At 39.7% G+C, this 25297-nt stretch overlaps 1 pseudogene; it reads left to right on the top strand.

The window, feature by feature from the left end:
* Positions 1 to 5381: 5381 nt before the first annotated feature.
* On the top strand, positions 5382 to 5928 carry LOC100347734 (mitochondrial pyruvate carrier 2 pseudogene; annotated as a pseudogene).
* The last annotated feature ends 19369 nt before the right edge of the window (positions 5929 to 25297 follow it).

Here is a 25297-nt window from a genome sequence, read left to right as displayed (position 1 = left end):
TACAAGAAGTTCAAAGGACACAAGCAAACACAAGCAAAAAAGAGCTTCTCCGAGGCATACTGTAGTTAAGTTGTCAAAGTTAAGGATTAGGAGAGAATCCTAAAAATGGTAAGAGAAAAGTTTCATTATGTATCAAGGAAAATCAATTAGACAAAACAGCGGACTTCACAGCAGAAACCATATAGGTCAGAAGAGAATGGTATGATATATTCAAGGTATTAAAAGAAAAATAGTTAAAACCAAGAATATTATATCCTTTAGAAGTAAAGGAGAAATAAGGTATTTCCCAGATAAGCAAAAATGGAGAGGATCTACCACCACCAGACCAGCCTTATAAGAATTTATTTATTTATTTATTTATTTATTTATTTATTTATTTTTTTGACAGGCAGTTTAGACAGTGAGAGAGAGAGAGACAGAGAGAAAGGTCTTCCTTCCATTGGTTCACCCCCCAAATGGCTGCTACGGCCAGCGCACTGTGCCAATCTGAAGCCAGGAGCCACGTGCTTCCTCCTGGTCTCCCATGCAGGTGCAGGGCCCAAGTCCTTGGGCCATTCTCCACTGCCTTCCCGGGCCACAGCAGAGAGTAGGACTGGAAGAGGAGCAACCGGGACAGAATCCGACACCCCAACGAGGACTAGAACCCGGGGTGCTGGTGCTGCAGGCAGAGGATTAGCCAAGTGAGCCACGGTGCCGGCCTAGCCTTATAAGAATTTCTGAAAGGAGTCCTACATTAGAACAGACATCATGAAAACACATGACACTACCAATTCACTAACAGAGCAGGTAGAATCAGTAACCAATCAACAAAATGACAGGTGTTAGTTCTTATCTATTGATACTAACCTTGAATGTAAATATATTAATTTCCCTAACCAAAAGATTTAGTTTGGCTGAGAGGATAAAATCAAAGATACCACTATATTCTGCCTATTATTAAAAATTCACTTCATTAATAGAGATACATAGATGAAAGTAAAGACTGGAAAAAATATACCAGATAAATTGAAACCAAAACTGAGCAGGAGTAGCTAAATTCATATAAGATAAACCCACCTTTATATTAAACACTATAAAAAGAGACAAGGACATTATATATTCATAAAAATTGATTCAGCAAGAAGATATAGCATTCATAAATGTATACATGCCCAACACAAGACCACCTATATATATAAAGTAAATACTACTAGAACTAAAGGAGAGAGAGAGGCCGGCGCCACGGCTCAATAGGCTAATCCTCCGCCTTGCAGCGCTGGCACACCGGGTTCTAGTCGTGGTCGGGGCGCCGGATTCTGTCCGGGTTGCCCCTCTTCCAGGCCAGCTCTCTGCTGTGGCCAGGGAGTGCAGTGGAGGATGGCCCAAGTCCTTGGGCCCTGCACCCCATGGGAGACCAGGATAAGCACCTGGCTCCTGGTTTCGGATCAGTGCGGTGCGCCGGCTGCAGCATGCCAGCCGCGGCGGCCATTGGAGGGTGAACCAACGGCAATGGAAGACCTTTCTCCCTGTCTCTCTCTCACTGTCCACTCTGCCTGTCAAAAAAAAAAAAAAAAAAAAAAGGAGAGATAGATACCAATGTAGTAATAGTGGTGGACTTCAACCCCGCAGCACAATGGACAGATCATTAATACAGAAAATCAACACAAAGATATATTGGAGTTGAACCATATTCTATTGAGCAAATGGATCTAACAGACATTTACAGAACCTGTCCACCTACAGCTACAGAATACATATTTTTTTTTATCATAACAGGCAACATTCTTTAGGACAGACCATCTATTAGGCCACAAATCAGGGCTCAGTAAATTTATAAAGATTGAAATCATGTCTTATATGTTCTCAGACCACAAAGGAATAAAACTAGAGATCAACAGCAAGAAGAACAATACAACATTTACAAATGCATCAAAATTAAACAGCATGGTACTGAACGACCAATGGTTCATTGAAGAAATTAAAAAATAAATAAATAAAACACTTTCTTAAAATAAATTAAAATTAAAATACAACAATTTAAACCTGTGGGATACAGAAAAAGCAATATTAAGGGAGAGGTTTATAACATTAAGTGCTTATATTAAAAAGAGAAAAGATATGCTGGTTTCTCTTCAGATTGTATAAATCTTTCACCTTGTACTAAAAAAGAGAAAAGCCTGAAATAAATAACTAAATGGTCCACCTAGAGGACTTAGAAAAACAGGAAAAAACCGAACCCCTAATTATCAGGAGGTGAAAAATAATAAGGACCAGAGCAGAAATAAGTGAAATTGAAACTAAAAACAACAATGACAAAACCCACAAAAGATCAACAAAACAAAAAGCTGGTTTTTTTGAGAAGATGAACAAAATAGACAAAACTTTAGCCAAAGTAACAAAGAAAATAAAGAGAAAAAAACTCAAGTAAATAAAATTAAAGATGAAAAAGGAGACATTACAACTGACACCCCTGAAAAGCAAAGGATCATAAGAAACTACTATGAACAACTATGCACTAACAAATTGGAAACCTCAAAGAAATGTATAAATTCCTGGATGCAAACAACCTACCAAAATTAAATCAAAAAGATACAGAAAGTCTACAGAGGCCCATTAAAAGCAACAAGATTGAGACAGTAATTAAAAGTCTTCCATGGGGCCAGTGCTGTGGCATAGCTGGTAAAGCTGCCACCTGCAGTGCCAGCATCCCATGTGGGTGCCAGTTTAAGTCCCAGCTGCTCCACTTCTGATCCAGCTCTCTGCTGTGACCTGGGAGGGCTGTGGAGGATGACCCAAGTGTTTGGGCCCCTGCACCCATGTGGGAGACCTGAGGGAGGCTCCTAGCTCCTGGTTTCAGTTCGGCGCAGCTCCAACCATTGTGGCCATTGGGAGAGTGAACCAGTAAATGGAAGACCTCTCCCTCTCTGCCTCTGCCTCTATCTCTCTGTAACTCTGCCTTTCAAGCAAATAGGTAAGTCTTAAAAAAAAAATTCTTCCATTAAGGAAGAGTTCAGGACCTGATGACTTTACTTCTGAATTCTATAAAACATTTAAAGAGAAACTAATTCCAATACTCTTTAAACTATCCCAAAATATTTAACAGGATGAACTCTGTAAAAACTCTTTTTATGAAGCCAACATCACTTTGACACCAAAACTGAAAAAAGATACCAAAAACTATAACCTATATCCTTGATGAACACAGATACAAAGATTCTCAACAACGTACTAGCACACTGAATCCAAAATCACACCAAAAAGCGGTGTATCATAATCAAGTTGGATTTATTTCAGATATACAGGATAGTTCAACATTCATAAATTAATAAATACCACAAATCACATCCACAGAATGAAGAACACAATCCATAGATGATGTAAGCAGGCAGACAGGATAAAATTGAGTAGGTCTGTAAGCTAGAACACCATGCCTTCCCCACGCCCTGTGTGATCTCATGCCCCTGCCTGACCTCACCTGTATGCCCACCTGCCAATCAGACTAATTAACCACGCCCCTTTAGAAGTGGATAAAAGGCATGGAACATGGTAGGCCCTGCCCTTTTTCTTGCTGCCCTTTCTTTTCCGACATTATGGACCTTTGTTGACCTGCGTCTTCAGGGCACGTAGCTTTTGGGCCGCCTGTGCTCTCTGCCTTCGCCTCGCAGCCCATGATAAGCTGCTAATAGTAGTTGCTCTTAACCAAACGCTTGCTGCACGTAGCTTTTGGCCTATTCTAGGCTTGGTATGGATCTAGGTTTCTCTTTCTCTCTTAGATAGAGCCCTCACTCTTCTATGCATGTCTCTCACTGAATAAAAAGCTCAAAAACTTACCAGGTCGCCTGGTCTATTTAAGCCAGGATTCAGAATTCTTCTCTGAATACATGGCAGGAACTCACACAACTTATTGATTTCAGAAATATTAATAAGCAAATCGGTTTCAAATAGTCATCTCAATAGAGGTGAAGAAAGCATTTGGGCCTGTCCAAAAAAAAAAAAAAAAAAAAGATTCAGTGTTCCTTCATGATAAAATTCTCCACAAATTAAGTATAGGAGGAACCAACAGCCAATATGATCCTAAATGAGGAAAAGCTGAAAACATTTCCCCTCAGATCATTAACCAAAAAATGGAAATATATTCCTTTCTCATTGATTAGAAGAATTAATATAATTAAAATGTCTATACTACCTAAAGCAATCTTCAGATTCAATACAACACTTATCAAAATCCCATTGACATTCTTTACAGAAGTAAATAAAATAATCCTAAAATTTGTATGGAATATGGAATCATAAAAGAACCAGCAGATGGAAGACTCTCTCCCTCCCTCCCTTCCTCTCTCTCTCCCTCTGCCTCTCCTTCTCTCTCTGTGTAACTCCGACTTTCAAGTAAATCAATACATATATTTATAAAAAGAATACAAATGGCCAAAAAAATATGAGAAATTTTCAGTATCACTAGCCATCAGGGAAATGCAAATCAAAGCTACAAAGATATATCACCTCATCCCTGACAGAAAGGCTATTATCCAAAAGACAGAAAGTAGCAAATTCTGTGGAGGATGTGGAGAAAGGGTAAAACGTATATGCTGTTGGTAGAAACGTAAATTAATGCAGCCAGTATGGACAATGATGTGGAGATTTATTTCAAAACTAGAAATAGACTTGCCATAAGACCCAGCAATCCCACTACTGGGTATATACCCAAAAGATATGGACATGTTGTATAAGAGATACCTGCACCACCATGTTCAATGCAATACTGGTCACAATAGCCAAAATATGGACTCAGCCAAGGTGTCCATCATCAAATGAATGAGTAAAGAAAGTTTGTATATGCATATACAGATGAATGAGTAAAGAATGAATATTATTCAGCTACAAAAAAGAATGAAATTCTACCAAGTGCATCATATAGATGCAAATGGAGGATATCATATTGAGTGAAATAATCCACAGAAAAACAAATACCACATATTCTCTTTCATGTGTGGGAGCTAAAAATTTTTTTAAATAATAAAAAAAAAGAAATGCCCATGTGTATCAATATTGCTATAATATATCAAACTTTGTCTTATATATTTTTCAAGCAAATGCTTAAGAATGTTATACTACTATAGTGTTAATAAGAACACAATAGTGTTAATGTTCTTTGATTATTTTCAATTTACTGTTTATGAGTGAAATTGATAACTTTTCATTTGATTAGTGCTTGTAGACCTTATCTTTAATCCTTCTTAACCATAATCTTATCTTTTTTTACCTTTTGAACTCTCTATTTATCAGAGCATTAAGCCTTTGACTAAAACGTAAATTAAAAATATGTTATTGTAAAAATTTCAAAAGGAAGAGAGAGGGAAGGAAGAAGGAAGCATCACTATATTCTTAGAATTGTGTGTTTGATCATGTCAGCTGCCAGCGCCCGAGGCCTGCGGGCCGCCTACCACCGGCTCCTGGATAAAGTGGAGCTGATGCTGCCCGAGAAATTGAGGCCATTGTACAACCACCTGGCAGGTCCCCGCACAGTTTTCTTCTGGGCTCCAATTATGAAATGGGGATTGGTGTGTGCTGGATTGGCTGACATGGCAAGACCTGCAGAAAAACTCAGCACAGCTCAGTCTGCTGTTTTGATGGCTACAGGGTTTATTTGGTCAAGATACTCCCTCGTAATTATTCCAAAAAATTGGAGTCTATTTGCTGTTAATTTCTTTGTGGGGGCAGCAGGAGCTTCTCAACTCTTTCGCATTTGGCGATATAACCAAGAACTAAAAACTAAAGCAAACCAATAAAAGAGTTCCTGACCACGTGGACAATCTAAATATGGATATAACCACTGGGACCTATTTGATTATTGATAAGGCAATGCTAACTGTGCTAAATTTTAGAGGGCACACAAAAAAATTTAACTAACTGGTAGCTAGTGCTTGATTCAACAGAAAAATAAAGGAAATTTTTAATAAAAAAAAGAATTGTGTCTTTGAACTACACTGAATCTGTTCTCTTTGTATTAAATTCACATTAATGTGAGAGTTGTGATGCAATAATTACCATGCATTTGCTGTGATCTTGAGAATCTAATGTATCAATAAATTCCTTTTAAAATTATCAAAAATACATAGTTAACTGTAAAATTATACATTAACTGCTTTCTCCTATCAATCACAAATTAAAATTTTAATTACTAAATTAAAAATTTTTTATTTGAACACTACAGTTATTAAACAGTATGCACTAGGTAATACAAAAAAGAAAGAGATGGAGAGAGATACAGAGAGAGAGAGAGAGAGAGAGATCTTTGAAGAGCATGGTAGATTTGTCTTTCCTCAATGACAACTTAGAGAAGCATCAAGAGAATAGTAGATTCTGGCTTCTTGTCAATTGAGCAACCTTAGAATTGCTGGTGTTCTATCCATTATCTTGCCTTAAATGGAAAACAGAGATGTGGCAGTTGGAACAAATGCTGTTAGTAAATAAGTACATTGCCCCACTCTTCTTTTTGAAAGTTTTATTAAGATAGAATTCAATACAATTCACTCACTAAAAGTGTGCAATTTGATGGTATTTAGTGTGTTCACAGGCTTATGCATGAATCACCACAATTTAGGGAATTTTATTACTCCAAAGAGAAATTCCACCTTCTCTTAGCCCTCACTTTATACCCTTTCTTTTTAAACTTCTTTTGATTGTTTACTACAACACTGAAACAACTAACATTACTGTCTAGTTTATATAATTCTGTAAGTTAAACACTTTACATTTTTTTATTAATTCTGACTAAATCTAAAGAGCCAAACCAAGTATGTCATTGTAACCTATTTAATGTAATATACTGAAATAAGTAAAAGTTCAGAGAAAAGCAAACAAAATAAACAATGGCATAGGTAGGGTGAAAACAGAAGTGGGTTTTGTTTTACTGTGAAAGAAGATGTTAATTCACTGCCATCTCCAAAGTGGGCTGCCTTCTTTCAGCATACACACTCCTCCTGTGTAATTTCGTTTACTTCCACTATCTGAGCCACTGTGTATAGATCTACAAGTGGATTCTGGATTTACAGCTTTGTCCCTAAACCTCTCTTCTTGTTCCAGGCTCAGATATCCCATTGGATATTTTTTCTTGAATGTTAACATGAAATTCAGCATTTCCAAGTTGAACTCATCTTTTCTCCCTGTGACAGACAAAGGGGATCCCTCGATCCTGCCTCATGTTCACACCTTTGTGAACCTCTCTCCCCTTGAATATGGACAAGCCTTGTGGTCACTCACTTCTAATGTGCGGAATACAACACAGGTGATGGGAGATCACTCCTGTGCTTAGACTATGTTATATAAGATTCTGTCTTGCCAAAAGAGTCACATTAGAGTCTTTTTACTTAACAATGTAAGTAGCCATGATGGGAGAGCCTATATGGCAAGGAGTGGTAGCCAAACTCTCTTTGTGATCTCAAGGAGGTGAAGGTCGGCTCCAGATGACCATCCACAAGAAGCTGTAGCTTTCAGTCCTACAACCACAGGATATGAATTCTGCCAACAATGGTTTGCAGACTTGTGGGACCCTAAATGTAGGACACAACAAGCATGCTTAGCTATCTGACCCACAGAAACTATGAGATACTAAAGCTTCTAAACTTGTGAAAAATTTTTACTTACTAATAGATAACTAAAAGACCCCAAAACCTCATCCTTCCTCTTTTTTCTTTCTCTTTAAATGGCTCCATATTTTACTGCTCACCAAGCCATCCTGAATTCTTCCTTCTCACATTCAACTAGTCTCTGTGGATCATTATTTCTTCCTACTTAACAGCTTCCTAATCCAAACACTTCCAAACTACATTCCATAGACTGTAAGATATCCCCCAGCCACCCACAAAAACAAAATCAAGTGTCAATTAAGTTTGCCATATGGAAATTTTGGTCTTTAGAATCATTTCTATGGATACTGCTATGGCTTTTTTTTTTATTTTTTGAGAAGCAGAAAGTCAGAGAGAGGGAGAGAGGGAAAGAGGGGGACAGAGAGAGAGAGAACTGGGACTGTAGCTAGGAGTCAGGAATGAGGACCACAGTCCACATCCCCCATGTGTGTGGTAGGAATCCAATTACTTGAGCCATCGTTGCTGCTTCCAAGAGTGCACCTTAGCAGGAAGTTGGAAACAGGAACTGAAGCAGGAATTGAACCCAGGTACTCCAGGGCGGGATCCAGGCATCTTACAATTAAGCTACATGTCCATCTTCTGTGCTCTCTGAGCCTCCTGGACTGTCCTCAATCACAGGAGGTGAATTGTTTGCATTTTAGTCTCTGCAAGACAGTGAATTTTATATCTTTTGGAACTTTGCTTTATTATTTCCCCTTAGTGTCTGATTTAAGCAAAAAGTCATTCTTTGATTAATGAATTCAATCAGCCCACATTTCTTAGGCATATAAAAGTTGGAAGAAAATGTAGTTGTTAACTTCACAGGGAAAGGCAAAGATTCTTGGAGTAAGATGTGAAATAAGAAAGAAGTTTTCCCTGTGCCCTCAGCTCAGGACTGAGCTCCCATTCCAAAGGCATATTATTTGGAGGTGCTTCCCTTGTGCAAAAACTGCTGGTGGGGAATTGAACATGGTTCTTTGAGCAGAGTCTTGGATCAACGCAGATGCAAGATCTCTGAAGCACTGATGGACATAGTAAAAAGTTTAGTGTAAAACCTAATATCCTGTGACAGCTGCAATCAGGTTTTGTATATTGGAAAATGCTAAGAATTGAATGCAACTTTGATATGGATTATTTCTTTAATTACACAAAAGAAAGATGAAGCCTATGTAAGACTTGGTAGATATTAGATGTTCTGATTCTTAGTTTTGGTTTTCCCAATTCATGAATCTGAGGTAACAACACCACAGCCAGTGCACAGTGCTGATCCGAAGCCAGGAACCAGGTGCTTCCTCCTGGTCTCCCATGCAGCTGCAGGGCCCAAGGATTTGGGCCATCCTCCACTGCACTCCCGGGCCACAGCAGAGAGCTGGACTAGAAGAAGAACAATCAGGACAGAATCCGGCGCCCCGACCAGCGCCGCAGGCGGAGGATTAGCCTATTGAGCCGCAGGCACCGGCCCTGAGTGCATACTCACAATGACCTAAGGACCTCCCATGGGGCTGCACACCCTAAATGTTCCACCTACTCCCAGTAGCATAGCCTAGGGACCAAGTGTTTAAGCATGGACTTTTCAAGCAAAACCCAAATCAATATCAACCATAGCACCAAAATGATCCTTATATATTTTTCATTATGAGATAATTTTATATTTACTGAAGAGCTATAAAAGCAGCATAAAAATCCCCCAGGTTCCACAGATGTTTCCATCTTACATAATCAAAAAGCAATTATGAAAAACTAATAAATTAATACCAACACAATACAATTAAATAACAAGACTCAAATTTCACCAGGTGGTTCATTAATTTTTTTTTTTCTGTTGAAGGATACAACATAGAACCCTAAACTGCATTTACTTGTCCTATCTGCTTCTTTAGTCTTTGTCTTTCATGAGCTACAGATTTTTGAAGAGGTCTGGTTAATGATTTTGTAAGATGTCCTTCCACTTGGTTTTGTCATCATTTCTTATGATTAGATTGAAGTTAAGCATTTTGGGGAGACTATTATGGAAGTGATATGGCACATAATATATCTGGGGGTACATGATGTTCATGTCTTATTACTGTTTAAATTAACATAGATTACTAAAAGTGTGTCTACCAGGGTTCTCCAATGCAATGTTACTATTTTCTCTCAGTAAATAATATTTGGGGAGAGATACTTGGAAGTTGTAAAAATATCCTGTTTCTCTTTAAACTTAAGTAACTGCATAAACAAAAATACAAGCAAAAAGCACAACTCTTCCCTACAAAAGAATCCCAATTAAAAACAGAAAGTGGAAAGTTGACATTAGCACACCCTAATCATAACTGCTACTGGTAAGATGCACCAGCTAAAAATTTTGTGATCCATACACATGAAGGATCTTCAAAAAATTAGTTAAAAATACATATTATGAAAGAAAGGTGGGCCTGGCACTGTGGTATAGTGGGTCAAGCTGCCGCCTGCAGTGCTGGCACCCTGTGTGGGCACGGGTTTGAGTCCTGGCTGCTCAACTTTCAATCGAGCTCTCTGCTATGGCCTGAAAAGCAGTAGAACATGGCCCAAGCTCTTGAGCCCCTGCATCGGCATGGGAGACCAGGAAGAAGCTCCTGGCTCCTGGCTTCAGATCAGCCCAGCTCTAGCCATTGTGACCATTTGGAGAGTGAACCAGTGGATGGAAGCTCTCTCTCTCTCTCTCTCTCTTTCTCTCCCTCTCTGCCCCTGCCTCTCTGTAACTCTGCCTTCCAAATAAATAAATAAATAAATCTTTTAAAAAATCCATGAATTTCAAAAATTATTTGCACCATACGAAGTTATCTTTTTTATACTTAAAAATTTTTTTAAGTTCTACAAAATTTCATTTATTTCATATACACAGATTTAGGAACATAGTGATACTTCTCACCTTACCCTCCCTCCTGCCCATGTTCCAACCGTTCTGCCTCATCCCTCTCCTATTCCCACTCTTAATTTTTACAAAGATCATTTTCAGTTTACTTAATAATCGCAAGGTTAACCCCACACTAAGAGTTCAGAAGTCATATTTTAATTTCAATTTTTCACAACCTCTCTAAAGTGCCCTTGTATTTATCAAAACTGAATGAGTGGGGCCAGTGCTGTGGTGTAGTAGGTTAAGCCTCTGCCTATGGCACCAGCAACCCATGTGGGCACTGGTTAAGGTCTTGGCTGCTCCACTTCCAATCCAGTTCTCTGCTTAATGGCCTGGAAAAGCCCAAGTGCTTGGGCCCCTGCACCAAGTGGGAAACCTGGAAGAAACTCCTGGATCCTGGCTTTGGATCGGCCCAGCTCTGGTAGTTGTGGCCATTTGGGGAATGAGGCAGCAGATCTCTCTGTCCCTCTCTATATAATTCTACCTCCCAAATAAATAAATAAATCTTAAAAAAAAAAGAAAGAAAAGAAACAACTGAATGATTGGCTTGTTCTGTATTCCCAAGCTTTAGGTTTTGTTTGTTTGTTTGTTTTGACAGGCAGAGTGGACAGTGAGAGAGACAGACAGAGAGAAAGGTCTTCCTTTGCGTTGGTTCACTCTCCAATGGCCGCCGTGGCCAGTGCGCTGCGGCTTGCGCACCACGCTGATCCAAAGGCAGGAGCCAGGTGCTTCTCCTGGTCTCCCATGCGGGTGCAGGGCCCAAGTACTTGGGCCATCCTCCACTGTACTCCTGGGCCACAGCAGAGAGCTGGCCTGGAAGAAGGGCAACCGGGACAGAATCTGGTACCCCAACCGGGACTAGAACCCGGTGTGCCGGCGCTGCAAGGTGGAGGATTAGCCTATTGAGCCGTGGCGCCGGCAACCTTTAGGTTTTATAACATAAATTATTATCATTACAGATTTGACCATCTTTTATTGTTTATATTCTTCTTTGCCTATTTTCCAATTCATTTGTGGCATCTTGCATACAAAGAAAGTAAATTGCAACCTGCTATGGAAAGTCAGGATGAAGTAAAAGGAGATTATAGATATTCTGTACAGGTTATCACTGGGAACTCTTACCTGCTCTGTTCCATGAAAACCTGTTCCGAGGGCGGAGCCAAGATGGCGGAATAGTGAGGGCGCGCACCGATAGTCCGGGAAAATTTAGTTTAATAAAAGGGGAGTTACGGTAGCCTCAGAAAAAAGAACCAGGAAAATATTGCAGAGGAAACTCTTCTGGATCCAGTGGCCGTGAATCGGAGGACCTACTGGGAGAACATGGTCGCCCACTGCGAGGAAGCCGAGCCGCGGGACCGAGCTGCGCAAGCTGCAGGCTCTGCGCGCCAGTGCTCGAAGGGGAGTGCGTACCACACAGACAACAGCGGGGAGACTTGGGACGTCCAGGGCTCCGAGTCCACACATCGGCGCTGGAAGGGGAGCAGACCTGCGTGGAGAGCGTGGGAGCCCACAGTTCGGGACACCAGCGGCAGACTCAACACACCAGCGCTGGAACACGAGGTGAGCCAAACCTCAATAGCCCGAGACACCGGCAGGCAAGCGGAGAGAGGAGACTAGAGGGAATGACCCCCGGGGGGGGGGAACTTCAACAGGCTACCTGGAAGAGAGAGAGAGAAAAAAAAAAAAGGTGACTGGTACGGACACGGGTTTCTCTCTCTCTGCTCATCTCTCAAGGGCGAGCAAGACAAAGAGCAGGCGCCATCTTGGACATACGTCATAAGCAGAGCGACCTCAGGTCTGCACCGGCCCTGAGCCTAGCAGAAAAACCTGACTCTGGGCGGGGCGAATTAACAGGAGATTAGGACCTAGTAAATTTGTGGTGCTACTGAACTGAGACTGTGAAAAAAGAGACGGTGGGGGAGAGAACTCACGGAATTCACGTGAGCACTCTCCAGAGACGCTACAATTCCGTAACTTTGGCAACCCAGTGGGAGACTGAAGGAGACTTTGAGCCCACTCTGAGGGCCAAACAGATTCCCTGTGTGGTCCTTGGGAAAGAGCTTCCGATCTCTGGCTCCTGCAGGTATATCATTTGCCTGCTAACTACCTCCAACTTCGTTCAGCTGTGCAGAATAACTTCCCTTTTGAATCAAAAAAAAAAGAGAGAGAGAGAGAGAGAGGTTTACCACACCTAACCTGGGAGTGTCACCTTTGGCACACCAAACAGAGCTCTCAGGCCACACCCATCTCAAGCCCTAAGGCTCCATCAAAAACAGATAGTCCACTTAATCTAGAGTCATAGTATAACAAGAAAAAGCACCACAGTGAAGAAACCAAATATCTCCAATATGCCAAATAACAAACGCAAAAATCAAGGTAATAAAAACAAGGAAGTCACCATGAAGCCCTCAAATGAAAAAGACACCCCAATTCAAGATTATGAGGATGATGACATAGAAGAAATGCAAGAAGCAGATCTCAAAAAATTGATAAGAACATTAAGAAGTTCTCAAAAACAAATTCTTGAACTACAGAAACCCTTAATGGACAAGATAGAAAATCTCTCTCGTGAAAATGAAATATTAAGGAGGAATCAAAATGAAACGAAACAACTAGTACAACAGTAAACTGGGATAGTGACTGAAGTGAAGAATTCAATAGATCAAATGAAAAACACAATAGAGAGCCTTACAAACAGAATGGGTGAAGCACAAGAGAGAATATTTGACTTAGAAGACAGAGAACAGGAAAGGATACAGTCAAACCAAAGAAAAGAAGAGGAAATTAGAAATCTAAAACATATTGTTGGGAATCTTCAGGATACTATTAAAAAACCCAACATTCGGGTTCTAGGAGTTCCTGAAGGCATGGAGAGGGAGAAAGGATTAGAAGGCCTTTTTAGTGAGATATTAGCAGAAAATTTCCCAGGTTTGGAGAAGGACAGAGAAATCCTAGTACAGGAAGCTCACAGAACCCCTAATAAACACGACCAAAAGAGATCCTCACCACGACACGTTGTAATTAAACTCTCCACAGTGAAACATAAAGAAAAGATCCTAAAATGTGCAATAGAGAAACGTCAGATTACTCTCAGAGGATCTCCAATCAGACTCACAGCTGACTTCTCATCAGAAACTCTACAAGCTAGGAGGGAATGGCGAGATATAGCCCAGGTACTAAGAGAGAACAACTGCCAGCCCAGAATATTATATCCTGCAAAGCTATCATTTGTGAATGAAGGTGAAATAAAGACTTTTCATAACAAACAGAAATTGAAAGAATTTGTTGCCACTCGTCCAGCCCTGCAAAAGATGCTTAAAGATGTGTTACACACAGAAACAAAGAAACACGGTCATCAATGTGAAAGAAGGTAAAGGAAGGAAACCAAGGAAGGAAAGCTCACAGCAAAAGGTCACAGGGAATTCAAAGCATATATTAGAACTTATCTTTGGCAAACAGCAGGGCAAAGTTACCACTTATCATTAGTCACATTGAACGTGAATGGCCTGAACTGTCCAGTTAAAAGACACCGATTGGCTGATTGGGTTAAGGAACAAAACCCATCTATTTGCTGCTTACAAGAAACACATCTTTCCAACAAAGATTCATACAGACTGAAAGTGAAAGGCTGGAAAAAGATATACCATGCCAACAGAAATGAAAAAAGAGCGGGCGTAGCCATCTTAATATCAGACACCATAAACTTTACCACAAAAACCGTTAAGAGAGACAAAGAGGGACACTACATAATGATTAAGGGATCAATTCAACAGGAAGATATAACAATTATCAATGTGTATGCACCTAACTACAGGGCACCGGTTTATCTAAAAGATTTGTTAACGGACTTAAAGGGAGACTTAGACCCCAATACAATAGTACTGGGGGACTTCAATACTCCACTCTCAGAAATAGAAAGATCAATAGGACAGAAGATCAACAAGGATACAGTAGATTTAAACGACACTATAGCCCAAATGGATCTAACAGATATATACAGAACTTTCAATCCTACAGCTAAAGATTTTACATTCTTCTCAGCAGTACATGGAAGCTTCTCTAGGATTGACCACATACTAGGCCATAAAGCAAGTCTCAGCAAATTCAAAAGAATTAGAATCATACCATGCAGCTTCTCAGACCATAAAGGAATGAAGTTGGAAATTAGCAACTCAGGAATCCCTAGAGCATACGCAAACACATGGAGATTGAACAACATGCTCCTGAATGAACAATGGGTCATAGAAGAAATCAAAAGAGAAATCAAAAACTTTCTGGAAGTAAATGAGGAGAACAGCACAACATACCAAAACTTATGGGATGCAGCAAAAGCAGTGTTAAGAGGGAAGTTTATATCAATAGGTGCCTACATCAAGAAATTGGAAAGGCACCAAATAGATGAGCTTTCAATTCACCTCAAGGATCTAGAAAACCTACAGCAAACCAGACCCAAATCTAGTAGGAGAAGAGAAATAATTAAAACCAGAGAAGAAATTAACAGGATTGAATCAAGAAAAACATTACAAAAAATCAGCCAAACGAGGAGCTGGTTTTTTGAAAAAATAAACAAAATTGACACCCCATTGGCCCAACTAACTAAAAAAAGAAGAGAAAAGACCCAAATCAATAAAATCAGAGATGAAAAAGGAAACGTAACAACAGACACCACAGAAATAAAAAGAATCATCAGAAATTACTACAAGGACTTGTATGCCAGCAAACAGGGAAACCTATCAGAAATGGATACATTCCTGGACACATGCAACCTACCGAAATTGAACCAGGAAGACATCGAAAACCTAAACAGACCCATAACTGAGACAGAAATTGAAACAGTAATAAAGGCCCTCCCAACAAAGAAAAGCCCAGGACCAGATGGATTCACTGCTGAATTCTACCAGACATTTAAAGAAGAACTAACTCCAATTCTTCTCAAACTATTCAGAACAATTGAAGAAGAGGGAATCTTCCCAAATTCTTTCTATGAAGCCAGCATCACCTTAATTCCTAAGCCGGAAAAAGATGCAGCACTGAAAGAGAATTACAGACCAATATCCCTGATGAACATAGATGCAAAAATCCTCAATAAAATTCTCGCCAATAGAATGCAACAACACATCAGAAAGATCATCCACCCAGACCAAGTGGGATTTATCCCTGGTATGCAGGGATGGTTTAATGTGCGCAAGACAATCAATGTGATACACCACATTAACAGACTGCAGAAGAAAAACCATATGATTATCTCAATAGATGCCGAGAAAGCATTTGATAAAATACAACACCCGTTCATGATGAAAACTCTAAGCAAACTGGGTTTGGAAGGAACATTCCTCAATACAATCAAAGCAATCTATGAAAAACCCACAGCCAACATCCTATTGAATGGGGAAAAGCTGGAAGCATTTCCACTGAGATCTGGGACCAGACAGGGATGTCCACTCTCACCACTGCTATTCAATATAGTTCTGGAGGTTCTAGCCAGAGCTATTAGGCAAGAAAAAGAAATTAAAGGGATACAAATTGGGAAGGAAGAACTCAAACTATCCCTCTTTGCAGATGACATGATTCTTTATTTAGGGGACCCAAAGAACTCTACTAAGAGACTATTGGAACTCATAGAAGAGTTTGGCAAAGTAGCAGGGTATAAAATCAATGCACAAAAATCAACAGCCTTTGTATACACAGACAATGCCATGGCTGAGGAAGAACTTCTAAGATCAATCCCATTCACAATAGCTACAAAAACAATCAAATACCTTGGAATAAACTTAACCAAGGACGTTAAAGATCTCTACGATGAAAATTACAAAACCTTAAAGAAAGAAATAGAAGAGGATACCAAGAAATGGAAAAATCTTCCATGCTCATGGATTGGAAGAATCAATATCATCAAAATGTCCATTCTCCCAAAAGCAATTTATAAATTCAATGCAATACCAATCAAGATATTGAAGACCTTCTTCTCAGATCTGGAAAAATTGGTGCTGAAATTTATATGGAGGCACAAGAGACCTCGAATAGCTAAAGCAATCTTGTACAACAAAAACAAAGCCGGAGGCATCACAATACCAGATTTCAGGACATACTACAGGGCAGTTGTAATCAAAACAGCATGGTACTGGTACAGAAACAGATGGATAGACCAATGGAACAGAATTGAAACACCAGAAATCAACCCAAACATCTACAGCCAACTCATATTTGATCAAGGATCTAAAACTAATTCCTGGAGCAAGGACAGTCTATTCAATAAATGGTGCTGGGAAAATTGGATTTCCACGTGCAGAATCATGAAGCAAGACCCCTACCTTACACCTTACACAAAAATCCACTCAACATGGATTAAAGACCTAAATCTACGACCTGACACCATCAAGTTACTAGAGAACATTGGAGAAACCCTTCAAGATATTGGCACAGGCAAAGAGTTTCTGGAAAAGACCCGGGAGGCACAGGCAGTCAAAGCCAAAATCAACTATTGGGATTGCATCAAATTGAGAAGTTTCTGTACTGCAAAAGAAACAGTCAGGAGAGTGAAGAGACAACCAACAGAATGGGAAAAAATATTTGCAAACTATGCAACAGATAAAGGGTTAATAACCAGAATCTACAAAGAGATCAAGAAACTCCACAAAAACAAAACCAACAACCCACTTAAGAGATGGGCCAAGGACCTCAATAGACATTTTTCAAAAGAGGAAATCCAAATGGCCAACAGGCACATGAAAAAATGTTCAAGGTCATTAGCAATCAGGGAAATGCAAATCAAAACCACAATGAGGTTTCACCTCACCCCGGTTAGAATGGCTCACATTCAGAAATCTACCAACAACAGATGCTGGCGAGGATGTAGGGAAAAAGGGACACTAACCCACTGTTGGTGGGAATGCAAACTGGTCAAGCCACTATGGAAGTCAGTCTGGAGATCCCTCAGAAACCTGAAGATAACCCTACCGTTCGACCCAGCCATCCCACTCCTTGGATTTTACCCAAAGGAATTTAAATTGGCAAACAAAAAAGCGGTCTGCAGCCTAATGTTCATTGCAGCTCAATTCACAATAGCTAAGACCTGGAACCAACCTAAATGCCCATCAACGGTAGACTGGATAAAGAAATGATGGGATATGTACTCTTTAGAATACTATACCGCAGTAAGAAACAACGAAATCCAGTCATTTGCAACAAAATGGAGGAATCTGGAACACATCATGCTGAGTGAAATAAGCCAGTCCCAAAGGGACAAATACCATATGTTCTCCCTGATCTGTGACAACTGACTGAACACCAAAAAGGAAACCTCCTGAAGTGAAATGGACACTATGAGAAACGGTGACTTGATCAGCATAGCCCTGACTGTTAATGAACAACTTAATACATTATCCCTCTTAGTAGTTTTTTTGTCTGTTCTACTTATTATGACTGGTTTAATTCTGTAATTAATACACAGTTATTCTTAAGTGTTAAAAATTAACTGAAATGTGATCCCTGTTAAACATAAGAGTGGGAATAAGAGAGGGAAGAGATGCATAATTTGGGACATGCTCAAGCTGACTTGCCCCAAATGGTAGAGTTAGAAACATACCAGGGGATTCCAATTCAATCCCATCAGGGTGGCATGTACCAATGCCATCTCACTATTCCAAGTGATCAATTTCAGTTCACAATTGATCATAATGAAAGGACTAAGAGTCAAAGGGAGCACATAAACAAGTCTAGTACCTGCTAACACTAACCGATAGAATAAATAAAGGGGAGAGTGATCCAACATGGGAAGTGAGATACTCAGCAGACTCATAGAATGGCAGATGTCCTAAATAGCACTCTGGCCTCAGAATCAGCCCTAAAGGCATTCGGATCTGGCTGAAAAGCCCATGAGAGTATTTCAGGCATGGAAAGCCAAGACACTCTGGCAAAAGATCTCTGCGAGTGAGATCCCAGTGGAAAGAACAGGTCTTCAAAGAAGGAGGTACCTTTCTCTGAAGGGAGGAGAGAACCTCCACTTTGACTATGACCTTGTCTAAACAAGATAAGAATCGGAGAACTCAGAGGGCTTCCATAGCCTTGGAAACTCATGACTGGAGCATAGGGAGACTACTGATGCCATAGACAGGAGTGTCAATTGGTAAAGTCAACAACAGGAGTCACTGTGCACTTACTCCTCATGTAGGATCTCTGTCCTTAATGTGCTGTGTATTGAGATTTAATGCTATAACGAGTACTCAAACAATATATTTCACTTTGTGTTTCTATGGGGGTGCAAACTGTTGAAATCTTTACTTAATGTATACTAAACTGATCCTCTGTAAAAAAAAAAAAAAAAAAGAAAGAAATTATCAACTCCCAACTTGACTCTCACTGGGATTAAACATGACAATAGGTCTGATCTGATTTCATCATCATTTTAAAAAATCATCTATTATTTTTCACTTTATGTTTCTGTGTGGGAGCAAACTGTTGAAATCCTTACTTAATGTATACTAAGCTGATCTTCTGTATATTAAGATAATCGAAAATGAATCCTGATGTGAATGGAAGGGGAGAGGGAGTGGGAAAGGGGAGGGTAGTGGGTGGGAGGGACGGTATGTGGGGGAAGCCATTGTAATCCATAAATCATACTTTAGAAATTTATATTCATTAAATAAAAGTTAAAAAAAAAAAACATTAAAAAAAAAAAAAAAAGAAAACCTGTTCCCCTTCCATGTGACTTAGGGATTTCCATTTTCATACATGGTTGGTTCTCCAGGAATGTTTCCACCACATCTACAGCTGATATCTCTTCCACAAAATTTTCAGCCACGAAAACCTACACCAAAATGGGAAAACTGATGAGGAATAAGATTCATAAAGTAGTTATTTGGAAGTCGGTATCTAGATAAAATGTCATCATAATTGCTGTCAGGACACCGGTTCATTTGTTCCCGAAACTTAGCTGCATTGTTGCATGTTTAGTACATTCTTGAATTCTGGGATCAATAAATCAGATGAATAGAATAAAACTGTTTTATTTGTGGAATGAAAAAGTTATAACACTTCTCCTCCTGTGTGTTTGGGAAAACATCGTTATCTCTTAATAACACATGAAAAACATATCCATATACATACAGATTTTAAGAAACTGATGTGGTAATTAAACACAAGTAATGTATTCAGATAAGTATTCCTGAAAAGAAAAGAATGCTCCTGGTTATAGTAATCAAGACTGAGACTGGTGTTGTTGCAGAGTGGGTTAAGCTGCTTCCTGCAGTGCTGGCATCCTATATGAGCATCAGTTTGGGTCTTGGTTGCTTTATTTTCTATTTTTTAAAAAACATTTGAAAAGAACAGATTTATTGGCCGGCGCCGCGGCTCAATAGGCTAATACTCCACCTAGCGGCACCGGCACACCGGGTTCTAGTCCCAGTCGGGGCGCCGGATTCTGTCCCGGTTGCCCCTCTTCCAGGCCAGCTCTCTGCTGTGGCCAGGGAAAGCAGTGGAGGATGGCCCAAGTACTTGGGCCCTGCACCCCATGGGAGACCAGGAGAAGCACCTGGCTCCTGCCTTCAGATCAGCGTGGTGCGCCAGCCACAGCACGCCAGCAGTGGCGGCCATTGGAGGGTGAACCAATGGCAAAAGGAAGACCTTTCTGTCTGTCTCTCTCTCTCACTATCCACTCTGCCTGTCAAAAAAAAAAAAAAAAAAAAAAACAGATTTATTTATTTATTCAAAAGGCAGAGTTACAGACAGAGAGAGATTTTCCATCACTAGTTCACTCCCCAAATGGTGGCAACAACTGAGGCTAGGCCATGATGAAGCCAGGAGCCAGGTGCCTCCTCCAGATCTCCTATATGGGTGCAGGAACCCAAGTGCTTGAGTCATCTTTTACTACCTTCCCAGGCACATTAATAGGGAGCTGGATCAGAAATGGAGCAGTGAGGACTTGACTGGAGTCCATATGGGATGTAGGTGCTGCAGATTGTGGCTTTAACCCAAAGCACCACAGTGCCAGCCTGGCTGCTCCACTTCCGATCCACCTCCCTGCTAATGTGCGTGGGGAAGCACTGAAAAATGGCCCAAATACTTGGGCCCCTATACCCATGTGGGAGACCAGGACTGAGTTCCAGGCTATTTGCTTCAGCCTGGTCCAATGCTGGTTGTTGTGACCATTTGAAGAGTGAACCAGCAGATGAAAGATCTGTTCTGTAACTCATCTTCCAAATAAAATAACACAAATCTTAAAAACAAAAACAAAATTAATATAAAAGATCAGAGTAATCTAGCCCTTCAAAAAATATAAGGCTATGAGATTAGCTACTTATCAATATTTAAAACAAAAATATGTCTCACTAGAAATGGAGGAAATTTTTGGCAGGTAAAAAAAAAAGTGGTAAGCAAAATAATACTTCCTCCAGACATTAAATTCTATACAGTTTATAAATCTTATTTCTCAGAATCTTTTTCTTATTGTGATGGTTCTCAGATTCCTTTATAAATCTTAATTATATTTAGATATACATGGTACCTTTATGTTATAGTAGTGATAAGCCTTTACAGAATACAAATAGGCAGGTATATGTTTCTCCAAAAACATTTAAATTGAATTCAATGCATCACTTGGATATCTTGGTGAAACAATTTTCAGATGGTAAAATGGTAAATCTATATATAATATTCTTCAATAGGATTATATTATAAAGTAGAATTGTTTCTCCTCTGGCCCCTAACAATAGAAAAATCAATATTTACATTGCTTTCATTGTTACATTCCCATAATAATCAGTACGGAAGACCTGCCAAGCTAGTAAATCAATCAAGCATACTGACAATAAAATCAAATTTCTACATTAGCTCTGAAATGCATATTGTCTGTTGAAACCTTTCACAGCCTGGCTAGTTTCATTTTCAATCCCTATATACACTCTTCCTGGAAAGCATCCTGGCCTCCTAAAATAACTTCATAGAAAAGTTTCTCTTTAGCTACAGTACTACCAAGATACACATTTTTTCTTATATAAACTGGATTTAATAGATTCAAAATAGCTACTCTTTAATAAGATAATGAAAAAATCATGTTTATGTGTTCCTTATTCTACAATTGAGGTATTAAATACTGTTTCTTAATTAGAGATCTTTTTTGTCCTGAAAAAATTAACCAATATGCCTGGTTTACTGCTTACTAGCTATACAATCTTAGCTAAAAATCAACATAAATAACCATTCCACAAATCTTCTATTGTTACTAATACTCAATAACTCTACTAATAAATATATTATCACTCAATAGCTATAAAACTCAATGTCACACACAAATATGAATTTATTCTCACATTCACAATATCTGCAAATTGACTGGAAAATTCTTGTTCCATGGTTCCCTTCTGGGCCCAGGCCAAATGAATCAGTGATTATGTAAAGCATACTGTTTTATTTTTTATTATCTCTGATAATCATGATTTTAATTGTGAGATACATTTTTCATTCTATCCAGATGCTTGGGGGAGCAGAGCACTTCTAAAAGTATTTGAGTACTTTTTGTGTTTCTTTAAGCTTATTTTAGATATAGCGTTTTTCTGTGTTAAAATTTATATTTTGTTCTTTTGGTAGTTTATGAGTTGACAAAGTTCTCTTTGCACTTATTTCAAGAGTGTTTGCCTTTACCTCCTGGAATAAGGTTATAAAATCTGCTTAGTAGTCTTTGTACAATATTTCCAACATCTATCCAGGTTAGAAGTAAGGAAGCTAGAGCCTATGAGTCAGATCAACCCATCATCTGCCTTGTATGACTCTTAAGCAAAGAATTATTTTGCTTGTACAGTTTTAAATGGTTGAGAAAGAAACTGAAAGAAAACTAATATTTTGTGACATATGGAAATTATATGAAAATCAAACTTCAATGACCATAAATGCAATTTTATTGGATCACAACCATTCTTATTCATTTATATTGTGTGTGACTTTTTTCTAATATAATTATTTTCTCTGCAACTCCAGAGGACTCCTCTCCCCAGTCCTATTCCTAGAAAGGTGGGACTTCCCAGATACAGTTGCCCGTGCTACACCCTACACCCACATATAAGTCGTTCTTCAAGTTTTGACTCATCTCCACAATGGATCTTCCTTTTTTTCTCCCAGAATCATCAGGTGGCTGCCCATTGAGCACAGTATTTTGTATAAGGTGTCATCCCCCTGAAAATAAGTAAGGGATTGAGATTTCCAGAGACTAAGAACAAAGTCTTAATAATTCTTATACCACCATTTGGTAATAATTTTATTCTAAAATCTTGGACTACTTGGAATTAAGAATATGCAAAAGGTGATATCATGATCAATTTACCTAGGAGCATCAATGCTAAAGAATACTGAAGATCTTTACCAGACTAGAGTTGATAGATCAATTCCTATGACAAAGCCAACCTTACCTGAATAAAGAGGTTTACAGGTGATGGGAATCTAAATGAGCTCAAAGTATTTATTCTATTAGATTTAACATGAGAAGGTACAAGATCAGTGATGCCAGGACTTTTGTTTGCAAGTAGCAAGAAGAGAAGAATACATTTTTTCAAGTTCAAGGGTAAAGTCAGTGTGATAGAAAGATTAACAGTCCTCCAAACTTTTCTACATCCTAATCTCATATATATATGATATATATATGTTATTATATATGTTAACATATATATTACTTTCCATGTCAAAAAGGATTTTTTTAAAGATTTATTGATTTATTTGAAAGTCAGAGTTGCACAGAGAGAGGAGAGGCAGAGAGAGAGAGGTCTTCCATCCGATGGTTCACTCTCAAAATGGCCGCAACGGCCGGAGCTGCGCCGATCCAAAGCCAGGAGCCAGGAGCCTCCTCCGGGTCTCCCACGTGGATGCAGGGGCCCAAGGACCTGGGCCATTCTCCACTGCTCTCCCAGGCCACAGCAGAGAACCAGACAGGAAGTGGAGCAGCCGGATCTCGAACCGGCACCCATATGGGATGCCGGTGCTTCAAGCCAGGACGGTAACCCACTGTACCACAGCACCGGATTTTTAAGTTGAAGATAGGAACCAAGAGATGGAAAGTTTATCCTGTGTTAATTGATCTCAATACAATTACAGGGTCTTTATAACAGAAAGAGAGAGTAAGTGTGTTAAAATCATAGAAGGAGATGTGATGTTGGAAGTAGAGGTCAAGGTGATGGAGACAAAGAGAAAGGGAGAGGGAGAGAGAGAAAGGATATTTGAAATGCTATGCTACTGGCTTTAAAAATGGATAAAAGGGCTATGAGCCAAAGAATGCAAGTAGCTTCTAGGATCTGGAATAAACAAGGATCTAGGGATCTAGATTATCCTCTACAATCTCCAGAAGGACCAAGCCCTGCCAATAACTTGATTTTGGTCAGTGAAATCAATTTGGTATTTCTGATCTCTAGAACAGTAAGATCATAAACTGTATTGTTTCAAGCCATTAAAGTTATAGCAATTTATTGCAGCAGCAACAGGAAATTGATACAGTTAGTTCAGGTTCAAATGGATCCTTGGACTTAAATTATGTCATCAAGTCTTGAGCTCAATGTCTCTTTCCTCTTCTCTCTCCCCATTTACTCCCCCCCCAACCCCGTTCCCAACCACTTCCACCAACTCACTCTCACTTTTGCTCATTTCTAGTTGACCTAATTTCTATTTCAGAATCAGGCTTTTCTCACATGGTGGGGAACATGGCAGCAAGCAGCACTGGTTTCACTTTTCTCTAGCTTTGTGATTCCAGAGTCAAAAGGGGCTTTATTGTCTAGAGCCATTTAGAATAACTTCAGAGAAGGACTTTGACTGGCTTACCTTGGCCCAACTGACCAATCAGCTCAATAAATGAAAAAGGACACACTTAAAAGCCAAAACTGCCTGTTACTAAGGCGATGATAATGTAATAGTTCTGCTCCAAGCACATGGAAATAGTAATAAGTTCTCCAAAGGCATGAGAGGTGATAATCAGACAACCAGAACAAATGTCCACAATAGTTGGCCATTTTACTGAATTGATCCAGGAAGGCCATGGCCAACACAATGTCAATACTAATCCCAAATTTCCATTGAGACTACTAATTTATCACACCATTTTTTAATGTCATAATCTATCCCTTTTTCCTTCAGCCTGTCTACACTCACTTGCCTGCTTTACTAGCTGTATTGATTAATATTGGATTTTGCTTCAAATAACAGTAAATGCAAAACAATGATGCTTTAAATAAGATGTGAGCGTGTTTCTCTCTTACATCAGTGATATCTTTAGGCAGATGGTTCAAGGCTGACAGGTTCCCTGTTGTGCTTGGACTGCAGACAATTTTCAATCTTGTTTACCATCCTCACAAGTGACTTTCACCTCATGGTTCAAGATGGCTTCTCAGGTTCTGGCCCTTCGTGTCTGTATTACAGGAAACAGAATAGAAGAAATAAAAAGGAACACATCCGGGCAGAAGTGAATGAAGGGAGATGGGACATGAAAAGAAAGCAGACAAACAAAAAACATTATTTGATCTTGATTTTCAAACCACTATCCTGCCGGCTCCGCGGCTTACTTGGCTAATCCTCCACCTGTGGCTCTGGCACGCCGGGTTCTAGTCCCGGTTAGGGTGCCAGTTCTGTCCCAGCTGCTCCTCTTCCAGTCCAGCTCTTTGCTGTGGCCTGGGAAGGCAGTGGAGGATGGCCCAAGTCCTTGGGTCCTGCACCAGCATCGGAGACCAGGAGGAAGCACCTGGCTCCTGGCTTTGGATCGGCGCTGCGCACCTGCTGTGGCCGCCATTTGGGGGGTGAACCAACGGAAAAAAAGGAAGACCTTTCTCTGTCTCTCTCTGTCTAACTCTGC

This window comes from Oryctolagus cuniculus, chromosome 3 (assembly GCF_964237555.1).
Source record: "Oryctolagus cuniculus chromosome 3, mOryCun1.1, whole genome shotgun sequence".
Taxonomy (NCBI): domain Eukaryota; kingdom Metazoa; phylum Chordata; class Mammalia; order Lagomorpha; family Leporidae; genus Oryctolagus; species Oryctolagus cuniculus.
The sequence above is the reverse complement of the archived record's forward strand: the minus strand, read 5'-3'. Positions and strand labels throughout refer to the sequence as shown.